Raw genomic sequence first — 19,050 nt, 5'->3', positions numbered from 1 at the left:
GAACGTGAATGGGCTTAATGACCCCATCAAAAGGCGCAGGCTTTCAGACTGGATAAAAAAGCAGGACCCATCTATTTGCTGTCTACAAGAGACTCATTTTAGACAGAAGGACACCTACAGCCTGAAAATAAAAGGTTGGAGAACCATTTACCATTCGAATGGTCCTCAAAAGAAAGCAGGGGTAGGTATCCTTATATCAGATAAACTAAAATTTACCCCAAAGACTGTAGTGAGAGATGAAGAGGGACACTATATCATACTTAAAGGATCTATTCAGCAAGAGGACTTAACAATCCTCAATATATATGCCCCGAAAGTGGGAGCTGCCAAATATATCAATCAATTATTAACCAAAGTGAAGAAATACTTAGATAATAATACACTTATACTTGGTGACTTCTTCTAGCTCTTTCTATACTCGATAGGTCTTCTAAGCACAACATCTCCAAAGAAACGAGAGCTTTAAATGATACACTGGACCAGATGGATTTCACAGATATCTACAGAACTTTACATCCAAACTCAACTGAATACACATTCTTCTCAAGTGCACATGGAACTTTCTCCAGAATAGACCACATATTGGGTCACAAATTGGGTCTGAACCCATACCAAAAGATTGGGATCGTCCCCTGCATATTCTCAGACCATAATGCCTTGAAATTAGAACTAAATCACAACAAGAAGTTTGGAAGGACCTCAAACACGTGGAGGTTAAGGACCATCCTGCTAAAAGATGAAAGGGTCAACCAGGAAATTAAGGAAGAATTAAAAAGATTCATGGAAACTAATGAGAATGAAGATACAACCATCCAAAATCTTTGGGATGCAGCAAAAGCAGTCCTAAGGGGGAAATACATCGCAATAAAAGCATCCATTCAAAAACTGGAAAGAACTCAAATACAAAAGCTAACCTTACACATAAAGGTGCTAGAGAAAAAACAGCAAATAGATCCTACACCCAAGAGAAGAAGGGAGTTAATAAAGATTCGAGCAGAACTCAATGAAATCGAGACCAGAAGAACTGTGGAACAGATCAACAGAAACAGGAGTTGGTTCTTTGAAAGAATTAATAAGATAGATAAACCATTAGCCAGCCTTATTAAAAAGAAGAGAGAGAAGACTCAAATTAATAAAATCATGAATGAGAAAGGAGAGATCACTACCAACACCAAGGAAATACAAACGATTTTAAAAACATATTATGAATAGCTATATGCCAATAAATTAGACAATATAGAAGAAATGGACGCATTCCTGGAAAGCCACAAACTACCAAAACTGGAACAGGAAGAAATAGAAAACCTGAACAGGCCAATAACCAGGGAGGAAATTGAAGCAGTCATCAAAAACCTCCCAAGACACAAGAGTCCAGGGCCAGATGGCTTCCCAGGGGAATTTTATCAAACGTTTAAAGAAGAAACCATACCTATTCTACTAAAGCTGTTTGGAAAGATAGAAAGAGATGGAGTACTTCCAAATTCATTCTATGAGGCCAGCATCACCTTAATTCCAAAACCAGACAAAGACCCCACCAAAAAGGAGAATTAGAGACCAATATCCCTGATGAACATGGATGCAAAAATTCTCAACAAGATACTGGCCAATAGGATCCAACAGTACATTAAGAAAATTATTCACCATGACCAAGTAGGATTTATCCCTGGGACACAAGGCTGGTTCAACACCCGTAAAACAATCAACGTGATTCATCATATCAGCAAGAGAAAAACCAAGAACCATATGATCCTCTCATTAGATGCAGAGAAAGCATCGGACAAAATACAGCATCCATTTCTGATCAAAACTCTTCAGAGTGTAGGGATAGAGGGAACATTCCTCGACATCTTAAAAGCCATCTATGAAAAGCCCACAGCAAATATCATTCTCAATGGGGAAGCACTGGGAGCCTTTCCCCTAAGATCAGGAACAAGACAGGGATGTCAACTCTCACCACTGCTATTCAACATAGTACTGGAAGTCCTAGCCTCAGCAATCAGACAACAAAAAGACATTAAAGGCATTCAAATTGGCAAAGAAGAAGTCAAACTCTCCCTCTTCGCTGATGACATGATACTCTACATAGAAAACCCAAAAGTCTCCACCCCAAGATTGCTAGAACTCATACAGCAATTCGGTAGCGTGGCAGGATACAAAATCAATGCCCAGAAATCAGTGGCATTTCTATACACTAACAATGAGACTGAAGAAATAGAAATTAAGGAGTCAATCCCATTTACAATTGCACCCAAAAGCATAAGATACCTAGGAATAAACCTAACCAAAGATGTAAAGGATCTATACCCTCAAAACTATAGAACACTTCTGAAAGAAATTGAGGAAGACACAAGGAGATGGAAAAATATTCCATGCTCATGGATTGGCAGAATTAATATTGTGAAAATGTCAATGTTACCCAGGGCAATATACACGTTTAATGCAATCCCTATCAAAATACCATGGACTTTCTTAGAGAGTTAGAACAAATTATTTTAAGATTTGTGTGGAATCAGAAAAGACCCCGAATAGCCAGGGGAATTTTAAAAAAGAAAACCATAGATGGGGGCATCACGATGCCAGATTTCAGGTTGTACTACAAAGCTGTGGTCATCAAGACAGTGTGGTACTGGCACAAAAACAGACACATAGATCAGTGGAACAGAATAGAGAATCCAGAAGTGGACCCTGAACTTTATGGGCAACTAATATTCGATAAAGGAGGAAAGACTATCCATTGGAAGAAAGACAGTCTCTTCAATAAATGGTGCTGGGAAAATTGGACATCCACATGCAGAAGAATGAAACTAGACCACTCTCTTGCACCATACACAAAGACAAACTCAAAATGGATGAAAGATCTAAATGTGAGACAAGATTCCATCAAAATCCTAGAGGAGAACACAGGCAACACCCTTTTTGAACTCGGCCACAGTAACTTCTTGCAAGATACATCCACGAAGGCAAAAGAAACAAAAGCAAAAATGAACTATTGGGACTTCATCAAGATAAGAAGCTTTTGCACAGCAAAGGATACAGTCAACAAAACTCAAAGACAACCTACAGAATGGGAGAAGATATTTGCAAATGACATATAAGATAAAGGGCTAGTTTCCAAGATCTATAAAGAACTTATTAAACTCAACACCAAAGAAATAAACAATCCAATCATGAAATGGGCAAAAGACATGAACAGAAATCTCACAGAGGAAGACATAGACATGGCCAACATGCACATGAGAAAATGCTCTGCATCACTTGCCATCAGGGAAATACAAATCAAAACCACAATGAGATCCCACCTCACACCAGTGAGAATGGGGAAAATTAACAAGGCAGGAAACCACAAATGTTGGAGAGGATGCGGAGAAAAGGGAACCCTCATACACTGTTGGTGGGAATGTGAACTGGCGCAGCCACTCTGGAAAACTGTGTGGAGGTTCCTCAAACAGTTAAAAATATACCTGCCCTACGACCCAGCAATTGCCCTGTTGGGGATTTACCCCAAAGATACAAATGCAATGAAACGCCGGGACACCTGCACCCCGATGTTTATAGCAGCAATGGCCACAATAGCCAAACTGTGGAAGGAGCCTCGGTGTCCAACGAAAGATGAATGGATAAAGAAGATGTGGTTTATGTATACAATGGAATATTACTCAGCCATTAGAAATGACAAATACCCACCATTTGCTTCAACGTGGATGGAACTGGAGGGTATTATGCTGAGTGAAGTAAGTCAGTCGGAGAAGGACAAACATTATATGTTCTCATTCATTTGGGGAATATAAATAATAGTGAAAGGGAATATAAGGGAAGGGAGAAGAAATGTGTGGGAAATATCAGAAAGGGAGACAGAACGTAAAGACTGCTAACTCTGGGAAATGAACTAGGGGTGGTAGAAGGGGAGGAGGGCGGGGGTGGGAGTGAATGGGTGACGGGCACTGGGGGTTATTCTGTATGTTAGTAAATTGAACACCAATAAAAAATAAATTTAAAAAAATAAAAAATAAAAAATAAAATAAAATAATATGTTAAAAAATAAAAAAATACAAAAATAAAATTCCCCTAGCTATTCGGGGTCTTTTTTGGTTCCACACAAATCTTAAAATAATTTGTTCTAACTCTCTGAAGAAAGTCCATGGTATTTTGATAGGGATTGCATTAACCGTGTAAATTGCCCTGGATAACATTGACATTTTCACAATATTAATTCTGCCAATCCATGAGCATAGAATATTTTTCCATCTCTGTGTCTTCCTCAATTTCTTTCTGAAGTGTTTTATAGTTTTTAGGGTATAGATCCTTTACCTCTTTGGTTAGGTTTATTGCTAGGTATTTTATGCTTTTGGTTGCAATTGTAAATGGGATTGACTCCTTAATTTCTCTTTCTTCACTCTCATTGTTAATGTACAGAAATGCCACAGATTTCTGGGCATTGATTTTGTAACCTGCCACACTACCAAATTGCTGTTATGAGTTCTATCAATCTTGGGGTGGAGGCTTTTGGGTTTTCTATGTAGAGTATTATGTCATCGGCGAAGAGGGTGAGTTTGACTTCTTCTTTGCCAATTTGAATGCTTTTAATATCTTTTTGTTGCCTGATTGCTGAGGGTAGGACTTCCAATACTATGTTGAACAGCAGTGGTGAGAGTGGACATCCCTGTCTTGTTCCTGATCTTAGGGGAAAGGCTCCCAGTGCTTCCTCATTGAGAATGATATTTGCTGTGGGCTTTATGTAGATGGCTTTTAAGATGTCGAGGAACGTTCCCTCTATCTTTGATCAAGAATGAATGCTGTATTTTGTCAAATGCTTTCTCTGCATCTAATGAGAGGATCCTATGGTTCTTCGTTTTTCTCTTGCTTTTATGATGAATCACATTGAGTGTTTTACGAGTGTTTAACCAGCCTTGTGTCCCAGGGATAAATCCTACCTGGTCTTGGTGAATAATTTTCTTAATGTACTGTTGGATCCTATTGGCTAGTATGTTGTTGAGAATTTTCGCGTCCATGTTCATCAGGGATATTGGTCTGTAATTCTCCTTTTTGGTGGGGTCTTTGTCTGGTTTTGGAATTAAGGTGATGCTAGTCTCATAGAACGAATTTGGAAGTACTCCATCTCTTTCTATCTTTCCAAACAGCTTTAGTAGAATAGGTATGATTTCTTCTTTAAACACTGTATAGAATTCCCCTGGGAAGCCATCTGGCCCTGGACTCTTGTGTCTTGGGAGGTTTTTGATGACTGCTTCAATTTCCTCCCTGGTTACTGGCCTCTTCATGTTTTCTATTTCTTCCTGTTCGAATTTTGGTAGTTTGTGGCTTTCCAGGAATGCCTCCATTTCTTCTAGATTGCCTAATTTACAGGCGTATAGCTGTTCATAATAGGTTTTTAAAATCCTTTGTATCCTTGGTGTTGGTAGTGATCTCTCCTTTCTCATTCATGATTTTATTAATATGAGTCTTCTCTCTCTTCTTTTTAATAAGGTTGGCTAATGGTTTATCTGTCTTGTTAATTCTTTCAAAGAACGAACTCCTGGTTCTGTTGATCTGTTCCACAGTTCTCCTGGTCTTGATTTCATTGAGTTCTGCTTGAATTTTAATTAACTCTCTTCTTCTACTGGATGTAAGATCCATCTACTGTTTTTTCTCTAGCTCCTTTATGTGTAAGGTTAGCTTTTGTATTTGAGTTTTTTCCAGTTTTTGAATGGATGCTTTTATTGCGATTATTTCCGCCTTAGGACTGCTTTGGTTGTATCCCAAAGATTTGGAACGGTTGTATCTTCATTCTCATTAGTTTCCATGAATCTTTTTAATTCTTCCTTAATTTCCTGGTTGACCATTTCATCTTTTAGCAGGATGGTCCTTAACCTCCACGTGTTTGAGGTCCTTCCAAACTTCTTGTTGTGATTTAGTTCTTTTTTTTAAATTTTTTTTTAAAATTTTTATTTATTTATGATAGTTACAGAGAGAGAGAGAGAGAGGCAGAGACACAGGCAGAGGGAGAAGCAGGCTCCATGCGCCGGGAGCCGATGTGGGATTCGATCCCGGGTCTCCAGGATCGCGCCCTGGGCCAAAGGCAGGCGCCAAACCGCTGCGTCACCCAGGGATCCCGTTGTGATTTAGTTCTAATTTCAAGGCATTATGGTCTGAGAATATGCAGGGGACGATCCCAATGTTTTGGTATCTGTTCAGACCCAATTTGTTCCCCATTATGTGTTCTATTCTGGAAAATATTCCGTGTGCACTGGAGAATAATGTGTATTCAGTTGAGTTTGGATGTAAAGTTCTGTAGATATATGTGAAATCCATCTGGTCCAGTGTATCATTTAAAGCTCTCGTTTCTTTGGAGATGTTATGCTTAGAAGACCTATAGAAGGTAGAAAGAGCTAGATTGAAGTCACCAATATAAGTGTATTATTATCTCAGTATTTCTTCACTTTGGTTATTAATTGGTTTAAATATTTGGCAGCTCCCACATTCGGCGCATATATGTTGAGAATTATAAGTCCTCTTGTTGGATAGATCCTTTAAGTATGAGATACTGTTCCTCTTCATCTGTCACTACAGTCTTTGGGGTAAATTTTAGTTTATCTGATATAAGGATGGCTACCCCTGCTTTCTTTTGAGGACCATTCGAATGGTAAATGGTTCTCCAACCTTTTATTTTCAGGCTGTAGGTGTCCTTCTGTCTAAAATGAGTCTCTTGTAGACAGCAAATAGATGGGTCCTGCTTTTTTATCCAGTCTGAAAGCCTGCGCCTTTTGATGGGGTCATTAAGCCCATTCACGTTCAGAGTTACTATTGACAGATATGAGTTTAGTGTCATCATGATATCTATTCAGTCCGTGTTTTTGTGGATTGTTCCACTGAACTTCTTCTTTAAGGGGAATTTTAAGAGTCCCCCTTAAAATTTCTTGCAGAGCTGGTTTGGAGGTCACATATTCTTTTAGTTGCTGCCTGTCTTGGAAGCTCTTTATCTCTCCTTCCATTTTGAATGAGAGCCTTGCTGGATAAAGGATTCTTGGTTGCATGTTCTTCTCATTTAGGACCCTGAATATATCCTGCCAGCCCTTTCTGGCCTGCCAGGTCTCTGTGGATAGGTCTGCTGTTACCCTAATACTCCTCCCCATAAAAGTGAGGGATTTTTTGTGTCTTGCTGCTTTAAGGATCTTCTCTTTATCTTTGGCATTTGCAAACTTCACTATTAGATGTTGAGGTGTTGAACGTTTTTTATTGATTTTATGGGGGATCTCTCTATTTCCTGCATCTGAATGCCTGTTTTCCTTCCCAGATTAGGAAAGTTTTCAGCTATGATTTATTTAAATACTTATTTCGGCCCTCTGTCCCTTTTGGCGCTGTCGGCAACCCCAATTAAATGTAGGTTTTTCTTCCTCAGGCTGTTGTTTATTTCCCTTAATCTAACCTTATGGTCTTTTAATTGTCTGTCTCTTTTTCCCTCAGTTTCCCTCTTTGCCATCAACTTGTCTTCTATGTCACTCACTCATTTTTCCACCTCGTTAACCCTCATCGTTAGGACTTCTAGTTTGGATTGCATCTCATTCAATTGATTTTTAATTTCTGCCTGATTGGATCTAAATTCCTCAGTCATGAAGTGTCTTGAGTCCTTTATGCTTTTTTCTAGAGCCACCAGTAGCTGTATGATAGTGCTTCTGAATTGGCTTTCTGACATTGAATTGTAATCCAGATTTTGTAACTGAGTGTGAGAGAGGACTGTTTCTGATTCTTTCGTTTGAGGTGAGGTTTTCCTTCTAGTCATTTTGCTCAATGCAGAATGGCCAAAAAACAAGTTGTATTGGGAAAAGGAGAAAAAGAGAAAAAAGGATAGAAAAGAAAAATGGAAAAAGAAAAAAGAAAATAAGAGAAGAAAAAGAGAAAGAAAAAGAATGAAAGGAATAAAAGCATGGGAGAAGCAAACAGAAATCAAAAAGCGAGAAAAAAAAACATGGGGGAGTATCTTCTAATTCTGTACACTTTAAGTCCCTTGACTTCCCCTGGAACTTGTCCGTCTAGATGGTCTTCTGAGGTAGGGGCCTGTTGTGATGATTTTCAGGTGTCAGCACTTGGGGGAGCTGCTCTTCCCTCTGTCTGGTGCAGGGCTCAGTAGGTGTTGTTTACTCTGTGAGGCCCCAGGAGAAACAACCATGGTGGCAGCGGCAGCTCTGGAAACCTGGATTCAGCCCCCACAGGAACTCTGAAGCACTCCACCTGCAGCACCTGGAGGCTCCGGGGAGCGGGGCCTCTGCTCTGCTCAGCTTGGGGCAGAAGCGTCCTTGCTGTCCTGGGCCCTTCCAGCCTCTGCCTGTTGTGGGGATGACGGATCCCAGTTTTTGTCCCCGGCGCCCTGGGCTCCCCGGCCTGTGCTGTTGGATTCGTGCTCCGGCCATGCAGCCCCCTCCACGGAACTGCCACCCGAGCCCCTCTGAGCTGCTCCTGGAGCGATGCAGGCCCCTCCTCATGGAGCCTCTTCCTCTGCCGGAACGCCTCCGAGCTGCTCCAGGCCACACAGCCCCGTCTGCGCAGAGCCGCCGCCCTTGCCCCTCCGAGCTGCTCCTGGAGCTGCGCAGCTCCCACCGCATGGAGCCTCTTCCTTTGGAGGAGCCGCCTCCGAGCTGCTCCCGGCCTCACAGCCCCTTTCCGCAGAGCCACCGCCAGAGCCCCTCTGAGCTGCTCCCGGGTCCCACCGTGCATGCTGCAGTCTTTTAGGGAGCTCGGCCTTGGGGTATGGTGCACCCTCCTGGGCGCACAGGTGTCTGTTAGTGTCCCAGGGAGCCCGAGGGCATCCCCGCCCTCCCCGTTCCTGCTCTAACTCCCTGCGGGCGCCTTTCTGCCCCAGAAGGCTGGTGCAGCTCCTGCTTCTCCAGGATGGGGCTTTCCTGTCCTGGGGACACTCACCCCGGCCTTAGCCCAGCTCCTAGCAGGGCCCCTCCCCCTTGAATGCCTTTTGTTTCTTTATTTCTTTTTCCCTGTGTTCCTACCTTGATAGAAGCGTGAACTCTTCTCACTGTAGCGTTCCAGCTGGTCTATCTTTAAATCTCAGGTCGAATTTGTAGATTTTTCAGGATGATTTGAAAGTTTTCTAGTTTATTTGGTGGAGACAGGTGATTTGGGGACCCTACTCTTCCGCCATCTTGCTTATTTATTTATTTATTTATTTATTTATTTATTTATTTAACAGACACACAGAGAAACAGAGACACAGGGAGAGGGAGAAGCAGGCTCCCTGCAAGGAGCCCGAAATGGGACTTGATCCCCAGACCCTGAATCATGCCCCAATTCAAAGGAAGAGGCTCAACCGCTGAGTCACCCAGGCTTCTTCCCATGATCCATTCTTAAAGAAAGTGTTTATCAAGAACATCACAGAAGAAGATTTGATAAATATTGTCAAAGTGAGCTTGAGTATTTTTGACCAAGGAATGAATGTCGCTTTCTTGGTTGCTTTGCACACAGATTCTGATGAAAATCAGTCAATGTCTATTTGGGAAGAGTGCTGAGTGGTTGTCTCTTACCAAGAATAACCTTATTTAAGAGGATGTTTGCCATTGGAGACAGCGAAGCTTGTTACAGATTGTGATGGGGTACTTTCTCTCAACAACATTTACTCCTGCTTTGTTGAGGAATGTTGTAGTAACCATCCTGAGTGGACTGGAGAGACACATCCTTAGGGACAAACAATTTCCTCCAGATGTCCTTTCACTGACTTTGTGAGACATTATCTCAAACACTATGTTCCATCTGGCTTTCTAAAATCATTAATAGTAGTAAAGATCACTTTTATTCTAGGTAATAAATCTATTGATTAAAATATCATCAATTGATTAAAACATCTATTGATGTTTTACAGTAGGTTTACATCCAAATAATAAATTCACAATAAGTACTATTAATGATGATCATATTTGATTTGTAGGTTACTAGTGGAAACACTTAATTGAACTCCTTGGGGACAGGGCATGATCCCATGTTCAGGATTTGCTCCATGTTGTGCTCCCTCTTCATGGGTAGTCTACTTCTCCTTCTAACTCTCCCCCCAGCTATGTTCTCTCTCTCTTTCCATCCCTTTCCATTCTCTCCCTCAAATAAATAAATAGATAATAAATAAACAAACAAATAAATACATAAATAAATAAAATCCATTCTGAAACTTACTGAACTTTATTTGTAAATGAATAAAATTAAGAAAGGAAGTAAATATTAAAGATCTTGAACAATAGAAAGAGTTTCCACCTGGTTTCACACAAAATCAAGTCAATGGAAAACTCTTTACAAAACTCTTTTTTTTTAATTTATTTTTTATTGGTGTTCAATTTACTAACATACAGAATAACCCCCAGTGCCCGTCACCCATTCACTCCCACCCCCCGCCCTCCTCCCCTTCTACCACCCCTAGTTCGTTTCCCAGAGTTAGCAGTCTTTACGTTCTGTCTCCATTGAAAAACTAATTAATGACTGACCTTCCTACAGAGTATTAAAATTTAATCAGTTCACAAAGAAAACTAAAAATATTCAGATTATGGATATTACTGACAGAAGTTCAGTATCTGTCCCACATATGACAACAATCTCAAAAAGTTAGATAGTGTCACCACTGAGGACATGTGACACATCCCTTTCTAAACTATGGCTAAGAAAGAACCAATTTCACTCTTTTCTGTTAGAAGGAAGACTGATGTCTATTTTACTTGTTGAATAGAACATATTAGAGAGATGCCTGGGTGGCTCAGAGGTTGGGCATCTGCTTTTGGGTTAAGGGCATGATCCCAAATCCAGGATCAAATTCAACATCAGGAGCCCTGCGAGGAGCCTCCTTCTCCCTCTGCCGGTGTCTCTGCCTCTCTCTCTCTCTGTGTGTCTCTCATAAATAAATAAATAAACAAACAAACAAACAAATAAATAAATAAATAAATGAATAAATATTTCTTTTTGAAAAAGGATTATATTAGAAAAAGCACTCCCGTGGGGTGCTTAGGTAGGTTAAACATCTGACTCTTGATTTCTGCTCAGGTCATGATCTCAGGGTCATTGTTGAAGCCCTATGTTAGGCTTTGTGTTAGGAGGGAGTCTGCTTGTTCCCCTCCCTCCCCCTCTTCTGCTCCCTAACACCTCCCAGACACTGCTCGTTCTCTGTTAAATGAAACATTTATGTCCTATGGAGAAGTGATCAAAGACCATGCCAGCAAAATAAGTAAATAAGAAATTCAGGAAGAGGTGGTACACAGATGGAAGTCAATACCAAAAATGTTATTTTCTGAGTTTTGTGATGCCATCAATATTTCAAAGTTTTCTTAATTCTGCAGATTGCCACTTTAGAAGCAAAACTTGTTTTTGAAGTTTATATTTTTTCCTTAAAGCAGTCTAAAAAATTGGGGAATATTCAGACCCTAAAAATTGAGGATTGGTACTTGGCAGCCAGGCATTATCTCATCGTGGGGGGGCCACCCCATGTCTCAGCCAAACATGTGATCTTGTTCACCCCGCAGGCCCAGGGGACCCACAGTGCTCCATATATATGTGCCCAATGAATGACTAAACTTTTTGTTATTATTAGCTGTTATTATTGTTATTAGCAGCAAAAAGGAGAGGAAGAGGTTTCTGACAATCTGCTGAGGGAGTTAGGATGAGGGTTGCTTTGAACTTGTAACAGACAACAGCTGAGTTTGCATGGCTGTAGGATATACTCTGGAGCAGAAGCACTAAGGAACCTTACTAGGAGTCATCCTGCTTATCTTGGATAAGCCTGTTACAGTAGACTCTAATTGAGACGCCAGGAGGGAGAAAAGCCCAGGCACCCCCAGGGAGGTGGGAATCTACAGAAGCCCCATAGCCCAGTCTGAAGCTGTGGTCTGAGAGCCCAGGGGTTACTCCTACTTCCCTGAGTGGCCTCCTAACTCACCTGGATGCTGCAGCTGTCCCCTGTGGTCCCCAGCACCTGGTGTGATGCATAGCACATGGCAGCAATTTATGACTTTTCTGATTGAATAACCCTCCCCCTCCCATTAGGAAGTGATTCTGTTGGTTTGAGAGGTCTTCAGCCTCCAAGAATCCTCTGCAGCACAGACACTTAATTTCAGGTTTAGGAAGGCTTGGAAACTGGATGCAAAAGGTAGGTGTAAATGTATTTTTCAGGGGAAGGCATCTAGACAACTTAACATATTCTGCACAAGGTTTAAGGTGCCAAATAAACCTAGGAACATGGAGAAAATGAATAAGCATGTGCCACTGGAAAAAATCATCCTAAACCACCATTTTATATAGAGTAATACTCCAGGACCAGAAGGGACCATTGGGATGGCACAGTGGGGTTCAGCCAACCGCCCAAAAGAAAGGACTCAAAAAGATGCCTGGATAGGAGAAATATGAGGTCCCAGGACATCCTCTGTGTTCTACAATCTCGGGTATGAACCACAGAAAATCTGATAGGGTTGTCTGAGTACCTCACTGGTTGAGCATCTAGCTCCAGCTCAGGTCATGATCCTGGGAGTCTTGGGATCCAGTCCCACATCCGGCTTCCCTCAGGATGACTGCTTCTCCCTCTGTCTCTTTCTGTGTGTCTTGCATGAATAAATAAATAAAATCTTATTAAAAATAAAAAAGTCTCTGACATAAGTGCAAATCATTTTTTCCATAGTAACTGAGGCCTTACTCTGTTCCAAGCTGTGTGTTAGATCCTGGAGAGAAATGAGGACAGGTTTCCCAGGAGAGTGGACACAGCACAAACCATTTAGAGTGTGAGTCTGTCTTATTTATCTCTGTATTCTCCAGCACATCATAGAAACACAATAATTAGCAACTGCCTTAGGCAGTGGGTCAGGAGAGTTGTTAAGCCTGTGACATTTGGAATCTGGGGACCTCAATTCGAATCACAGCTTCTCTACCTATATGCTGTGTGACTCTGGAGAGGTCACGTCATCTCTCGGAGATTCTATTTCTCAGCATGTAGGGTGAGAACAAACTTCAAGAATCCTGGGGTCAGTTAAGAGACTAATTCATGAAGGAGTGCCTGGGTGCCTCTGCTGGTTGATTGTTGAACTCTTGGTTTCAGCTTAGGTCAGGATCTCAGGGTACTGAAATTGCACCCTGAGTCAGACTCTCTGGTCACCAAGGAGTCAGCTGGAAATTCTTTCCCTCTCCCCCTCCATCCATCTCTGCCTTTACCTCCCCACAGAGCCTACACTTGTGCACACAATCTTCTCTCTGAAGTAAATAAATAAAATCTTTTTAAAAGAGAGAGAAAAGCTACTTGGCAAAAGGAGCCTGACACACGCGGAGTGTTCCACAAGCTATAGCTGCTTAATACTGTCACCTCAATGTCAAAGGGCCCAGGTAAACACTCGGATCCCCATTTGCCTTCTGGAGATTGAGGAGGGCTCACCAGATCTTCTCTCTTCCTTGTCCACACTGGGACTGAGGAATCAGAAATGCGGGTTGTTGCAGTGGCTGTAGAGCAGCATCTAGTGGAAGGAAAGAATAAGTGACAGCGTCACAGGGACATTTGGTATAGAAAGTTCTAAACACAGGGACAAATGTTGGCAGAGATGTCAGGGAAGTGACCCATATGTGCATGGGAGGTCAGGCATGATCCCCTTGATGGGATCCAGGACTCAGTGCCAATGGAGGAGTGACATTCTCCCTCCTCTCTGGCCTCATTGAAGCTGGGTCTCCTGCTCCATGGGCTCAGATGCCCATCCTTCATGTTCTGCTCCATCTGTGCTGTGTCCAGCTAAGGACACTGCCTCCACCACAGCCCCCAAGTCTTCACAATCACGTTACCAATGAAGTAGTGGCCTCAATACAACACACAACCAGGGCATCTCCAGGCTCCAGGCAACTCATCCGCAGCTAGGCCTGTGTCCCCCTGACTCCAGGTCCTTGGGTTTCTGGCTCTGCAGGATACTCATCATACTGTCACTTCCATCTTTCCCCATTGTCCTGCCTTCCCTGGTGCCCCTGTGCACAGCCCCACCCCCTCCACCTTTGGGTGAAATAATCCAGAACAAACCAGTTTTCTCCCCTGTCCTTGACTGCCACCAAGGGCAGGGATTCAGGCACACCACCACCCCCAGGTTCTGATGGGTGAGTGAGAGTTGTGGAAAGCATGAAGCATATGTACATACACACAAGGGGTATTCCAGAAGCAGAAGCAAGTACTGCATCTTCAGATCATCATCAGTGAGAGAAGAGCATCCGCATTTTCATGTAAATTCCTTTCTGACAGCACTTCCAGTGCACTTCAAGGATCTTGTGGATATAAACAGTACTATAATTAAAATATGCTAAGCTTACAAAGTAGATTATTAAAGGATTGGTACCATATACTCCAGACTTCTTAATACCCCAATATATGCTAATCCCAAATCTAAGTCCAGCTTCCAGTGCTGTAACAAAAAATACTTTTCCATCAAGTAGGTATAGATTTTGTCGCTAGTCTTAATAATATAAACCTTTAGTAAAATCAAATGTGTACCATGATATTTATTCATTTAGATGCAATGATATATTTACATTGCATATCATGTAAAATACAGTTATTGCTGTTATACTTTTCACATTTAGAAAATGATTCTTCTTACTCAAATTCTTTACAGATATCACTAATATCAAGTTATTTTAATAAAACCCACAAAGGCATTTCTAAAATCTTTTAAACAGGGATCCCTGGGTGGCGCAGCAGTTTGGCGCCTGCCTTTGGCCCAGGGCATGATCCTGGAACCCGGGATCGAATCCCACGTTGATGCATGAAACCTGCTTCTCCCTCTGCCTGTGTCTCTGCCTCTCTCTCTCTCTCTCTCTCTCTGTGTGTGTGTGTGACTGTGATTATCATAAATAAATAAAAATTTAAAAAAAAATAAAAAAATTAACATCTTTTAAACATTGGATGCCTGGGTGGATCAGTAGAATGGTGCCTGCCTTCAGCCCAGGGCATGATCCTGGACCTGGGTTGAGTCCCACTTCAGGCTCCCTGCATGGAGCCTGCTTCTCCCACTGCCTGTGTCTCTGCCTCTCTCTTTCTCTGTGCGTGTGTGTGTGTCTCATGAATGGTTATAAAATGTTTAAAAATAAATAATTAAAAAAATAAAATATTTAAACCAGTTTTCCTGGGCCAGTCACATTTCCATCTATGTGGCAAGATTACAGGAATTTTGACTGAAGGAGTTCCAACAAATAGCAATGAAGCATTGGTGTGGAATTAAGACATTTACAAAATTAATTGGATATGTATCAGTGACCTCCATAATATCACTATAGGAATATTCCTTCAAATAGCTGGAAACACACTAGTGTATACCACCCATGTGTATGAGCAGCAGTCCATCTTCCAAAAAATAACTACTCACAAAGTTTAATTTCTTTACTTTTTTTCTGATTGCACCAAGTCACCTCTTTAAGTCTCCAAAACTTAACACTGAGCTATTTTCAGGACAATGTATCTTCTCCCAAACTGTCCTTTGCTTTTCTCAATCCAGTTGTTGAGAGAACCCTTTGAGCTCCAGAATGCTTAAGGACTCTCTCCCTAATGGTTTAATGGTATGGAGAAGCGGGAACTCACCTAAAAATAAGCCATGGGGAAGTACACCAGATGTCACCAGTATGGATTCTTGGAGAGGAGACTATTGATTTGGGGTGGCTCTTGTTTTCTCTGTTTGGCAGATCTGCCCCAGATGTGAGCTGTGCCTTTGGAGCACTGTGCATTAGAGCAGAGAAGGGTAGGGTCATGAGCACTATACATGGCCTCCAGGAGGCTTGGGTCTGAACACCCGGGACCCTCTCACCCAAGCGCCTGCATGGCGACCAGAGAACCCAGTGTTAACTAACAATAACTTTGTGTTTGGAGGTCTCAGGGCCCTTACCTTAAGTCAGAATCCTGGAGGCCTATCTGGGGAGAGTCCCATTATTGGGGAGTAGAGGACCCAGTGCCATCAAAGGCAAGGCTGAGCTTATGCACTACTATGTCCCTGCGTCTAGCCTAGCAGTTGTGCATCCACACTGAACACCATGAGGAAGAGCCTAGCTAGCTGTCAGGGTCTCTCCCCAACCACCTGCCCAGGCCTAGGCTGGACATAGAAATATCCATCAATAAGCTCACTTCCTTCAGGTTCCAGATCTATAACACTGGGGATTTTGCTGGGAAGCAAATCTGACCTGAAAGGGCAGCTGGTGGTATGTCTGGGTGGCTAGTGACACATATACTTTCCACTCAGGGGGTGCTCCTGGGGTCCTGGGATTGAGTCCTGCAGCAGGCTCCCCAGTGGAGCCTACTTCTCCCTCTGCTTATGTTTCTGTCTCTCTCTGTATCTCTCATGGGTATATTATGAAATTAAATAAGGAAAGGGCAGGTTGCTTGAAAGATAGCTGTTGCCCAGGTTTCTGCAGCTTGTACCCCACTCATGCTTCTAGCACCACTCATCTCCCATGTCTGCATTTCTTCAGAATATTGGAGAACCAAGCCTCTGAGGGACAGGGAGGAGGGGGAGGCAAATGAGCCAGATAGAAGTCCACCCTTTGCAGTGTGAATTCCACCACAGAGCCTGAAGAGCGATGCTTCTGTATTTCCAACCTGGCCTATCCTGCCATGTTCATCCTCACTGCCATGGGAACCAGTCAGAGCATCATATCCTGGTTGTCACTGGAGACCATCCTGGCCTGAAATCAGGAGGGAAAACATTCTTGTCCTTGCATCATTGTAAGGAGGACATGAGCCTGTCTTAACTTCTGCCTTGCTTGACCTCATATAGAGAAAGTCTCCTTCCTCTGTGCCCCATCCCTTGGCCTTCTTCCTCAGGTTCAGGTGTATGTTGCTCACCAGGTCCTCGATGGAATATCTGGGGAGATGCCCAAAATCCAGCCTAGCCCTGGGAACTCTGCTTGGGGATCCCAGGGTGCTGCTACAATAGACCCACTCCTCCCACCACATATGGTCAGACACACAGCATTCCACTCACACTGCCTTCCCTGAGGTTTTGCCCCAGGTTTGGCGAGTGTGAGAACCCATGGATCTAATGTAACTTGAGAAGGAGGCTCTGGGCCCATTTCTCTGCAAACCTGGAACAGGTGGATTCCCCCTGACACCTACGGTTCTTCTGCTTCCCCCTTGTTTTCCTCCTGTAACCCTCGTCTGTCTTCTGCGTGTTTTATAAACAAAGCCTCTGTTCTTTTTCTTTCACATAATTCACAAGAATGCCCTTGCATATAATCCAGCGTGGAGAGAGTGGATGTGGTAGAGTGTCCAAGACCAATCATCAAGGACATATGGGGCTCAAACGGATCCCTGGAAAGAAATATTTTTCTCATGTGCTCTCTTGGCCTCCGTAGGGAGACACCAGGAGCTATGGACTCATTCCAGGGAGACTCCCTCCATCAGTCTTGGGAACAGCAATGACCATAGAAGCAAGTAACCTCTGCCCTCTGGCTGCAGTTTATTGGAGCAGATGTAGTCAGGTGACCCAGCACAGCCTCAACTCAATGGTTGTGCTAGGCCATTCAGAATTGGGGGGTCCACATTCTAGAGGCTCCTATTTCTGGAGCATTTTCTAAATTTTGGGAATGACACCAAGTAACTTGGTGTCCATCTCATCCTCACAACAGGTTAGTGTGATCATTGTTATCCCCATTTATATACAAGCAAAAAGGCCAGGAATTATAAGGGTCAAGATGAAGGTTACACAGTGAGGAAGTAGCAGGGATGAGGTTCAGTTATGTGTATGTCTGACCAGAGACTGTGATCTTAACCACCACGTGGTGCTGCCTTTCTTACTGGGCTCCACATCTCCCTAGACCACCCCAGTACCCCATACCCCAATATTCAAGTCTTTCCACAACAACATGCAATTCTCCAAATGCATCATGCTGGTGGTCGCATCTGAGCTCCTTGTGTGTTTTTCCTTCTGCTTTTGTGTCCTCCCTGGCTCTGTAACCTCAGATATGTCAGTCCTTACTCCATTTCATGGACCTAAGTTTCCTTGTGTGCAGAATGGGAAACACACGGATTGTCACACACAAAACACACTTTGTGGACCTCACAAAGTCCACATCAGGTGCAATTGATGACTGTGAGAGCAGTTGGTAGACTTTCCATTCTGGTAGCACATCAGTGAGTGCAGTACAAAACTGGACAACTAAAAAAAAAAAAAACTGGACAACTGAGGTCCCAGACAAGAAAGATAAAATGGGCTGCTGTGTTGAACTAGTAGCACGGTACTTACCTGTAGTGTAGTGTCAGAAATAAGCTTTATAAAACTAAAAAAAAAAAAAAAGAGCAAGGGATGCCGGGGTTGCTCAGCAGTTGAGCATCTATCTTTGATTCAGGGTGTGATCCTGGAGTCCCAGTATCGAATGCCCCATAGGGAAATTTTTTTCTGTTCTATTTAGTCTATTAGTCTATTGTATTTATTCTCTAATCTATTGTTACAAAATCATCCAGTATGTGAGAGATTTAAAAACTGAATTTATATAATTTACAAATAGTCATAGTTGTGAAGAAGAGTACAGGGGACAGACTTCCACGTCCATTAAAAAAGAGAGAGGGTGAAAGGAATATGATCAGTGGAATGGTAATAGTGCTCTATGGGGACACATGGTATCTATGTTTGGGGTGAGTGCATTTTCAATAAACATAAGTGACAATTACAGGAGGTACACCTAAAACTAATGTAACCTAGTGGGTCATCTTCACCTGAATTAAAATCAGTAATATGTGGTCAGGAGGGTGGCTCCTTTGGATCAGCAACTACCTTTGGCTCAGGTCATGTTCCCAGGATCCTGAGTTACATACTACTATGCATGTGTCAAAACATTCCCTAATGCAGAGCAGTCCTTAATATGAGTGGTCAATGTTGATAATATCTTTACACCAGTTTGTTAAATGTGATAAATGCTCCACACAGGTGTAGGTGTGAATAATTGTGGAGATTATGTGCCAAGGCATAGGGTGATAGGGTTATTTTAATATTATATGCTGCATTATGACATCACCCTAACCGCAATGTCAGTAACACGGTCTATTTATTAAAATACAATAAGAGGTTTATTTGCAAACAT

The 19,050-nt window shown here is 42.4% G+C and overlaps 1 protein-coding gene across 5 annotated transcripts in view; it reads right to left on the bottom strand.

Annotated features, from left to right (window-relative positions):
- Nucleotides 1–12,511, bottom strand: part of LOC609557 (cryptic protein) — a 65,657-nt gene extending 53,146 nt beyond the window's left edge. For all 5 annotated transcript variants that reach the window (XM_038564792.1, XM_038564791.1, XM_038564794.1 and 2 more), the window contains exon 1: nt 12,450–12,511. The gene's annotated coding sequence lies outside the window, so the exon portion shown is untranslated. The remainder of the gene's footprint in view (nt 1–12,449) is intronic.
- Between the last annotated feature and the right edge of the window lie 6,539 nt (nt 12,512–19,050).

The sequence above is a fragment of the Canis lupus genome, chromosome 19 (genome assembly GCF_011100685.1).
Source record: "Canis lupus familiaris isolate Mischka breed German Shepherd chromosome 19, alternate assembly UU_Cfam_GSD_1.0, whole genome shotgun sequence".
NCBI classification, from domain to species: Eukaryota; Metazoa; Chordata; class Mammalia; order Carnivora; family Canidae; genus Canis; species Canis lupus.
Note: the sequence above shows the minus strand (reverse complement) of the source record. Positions and strands in the feature narration are given on the sequence as shown.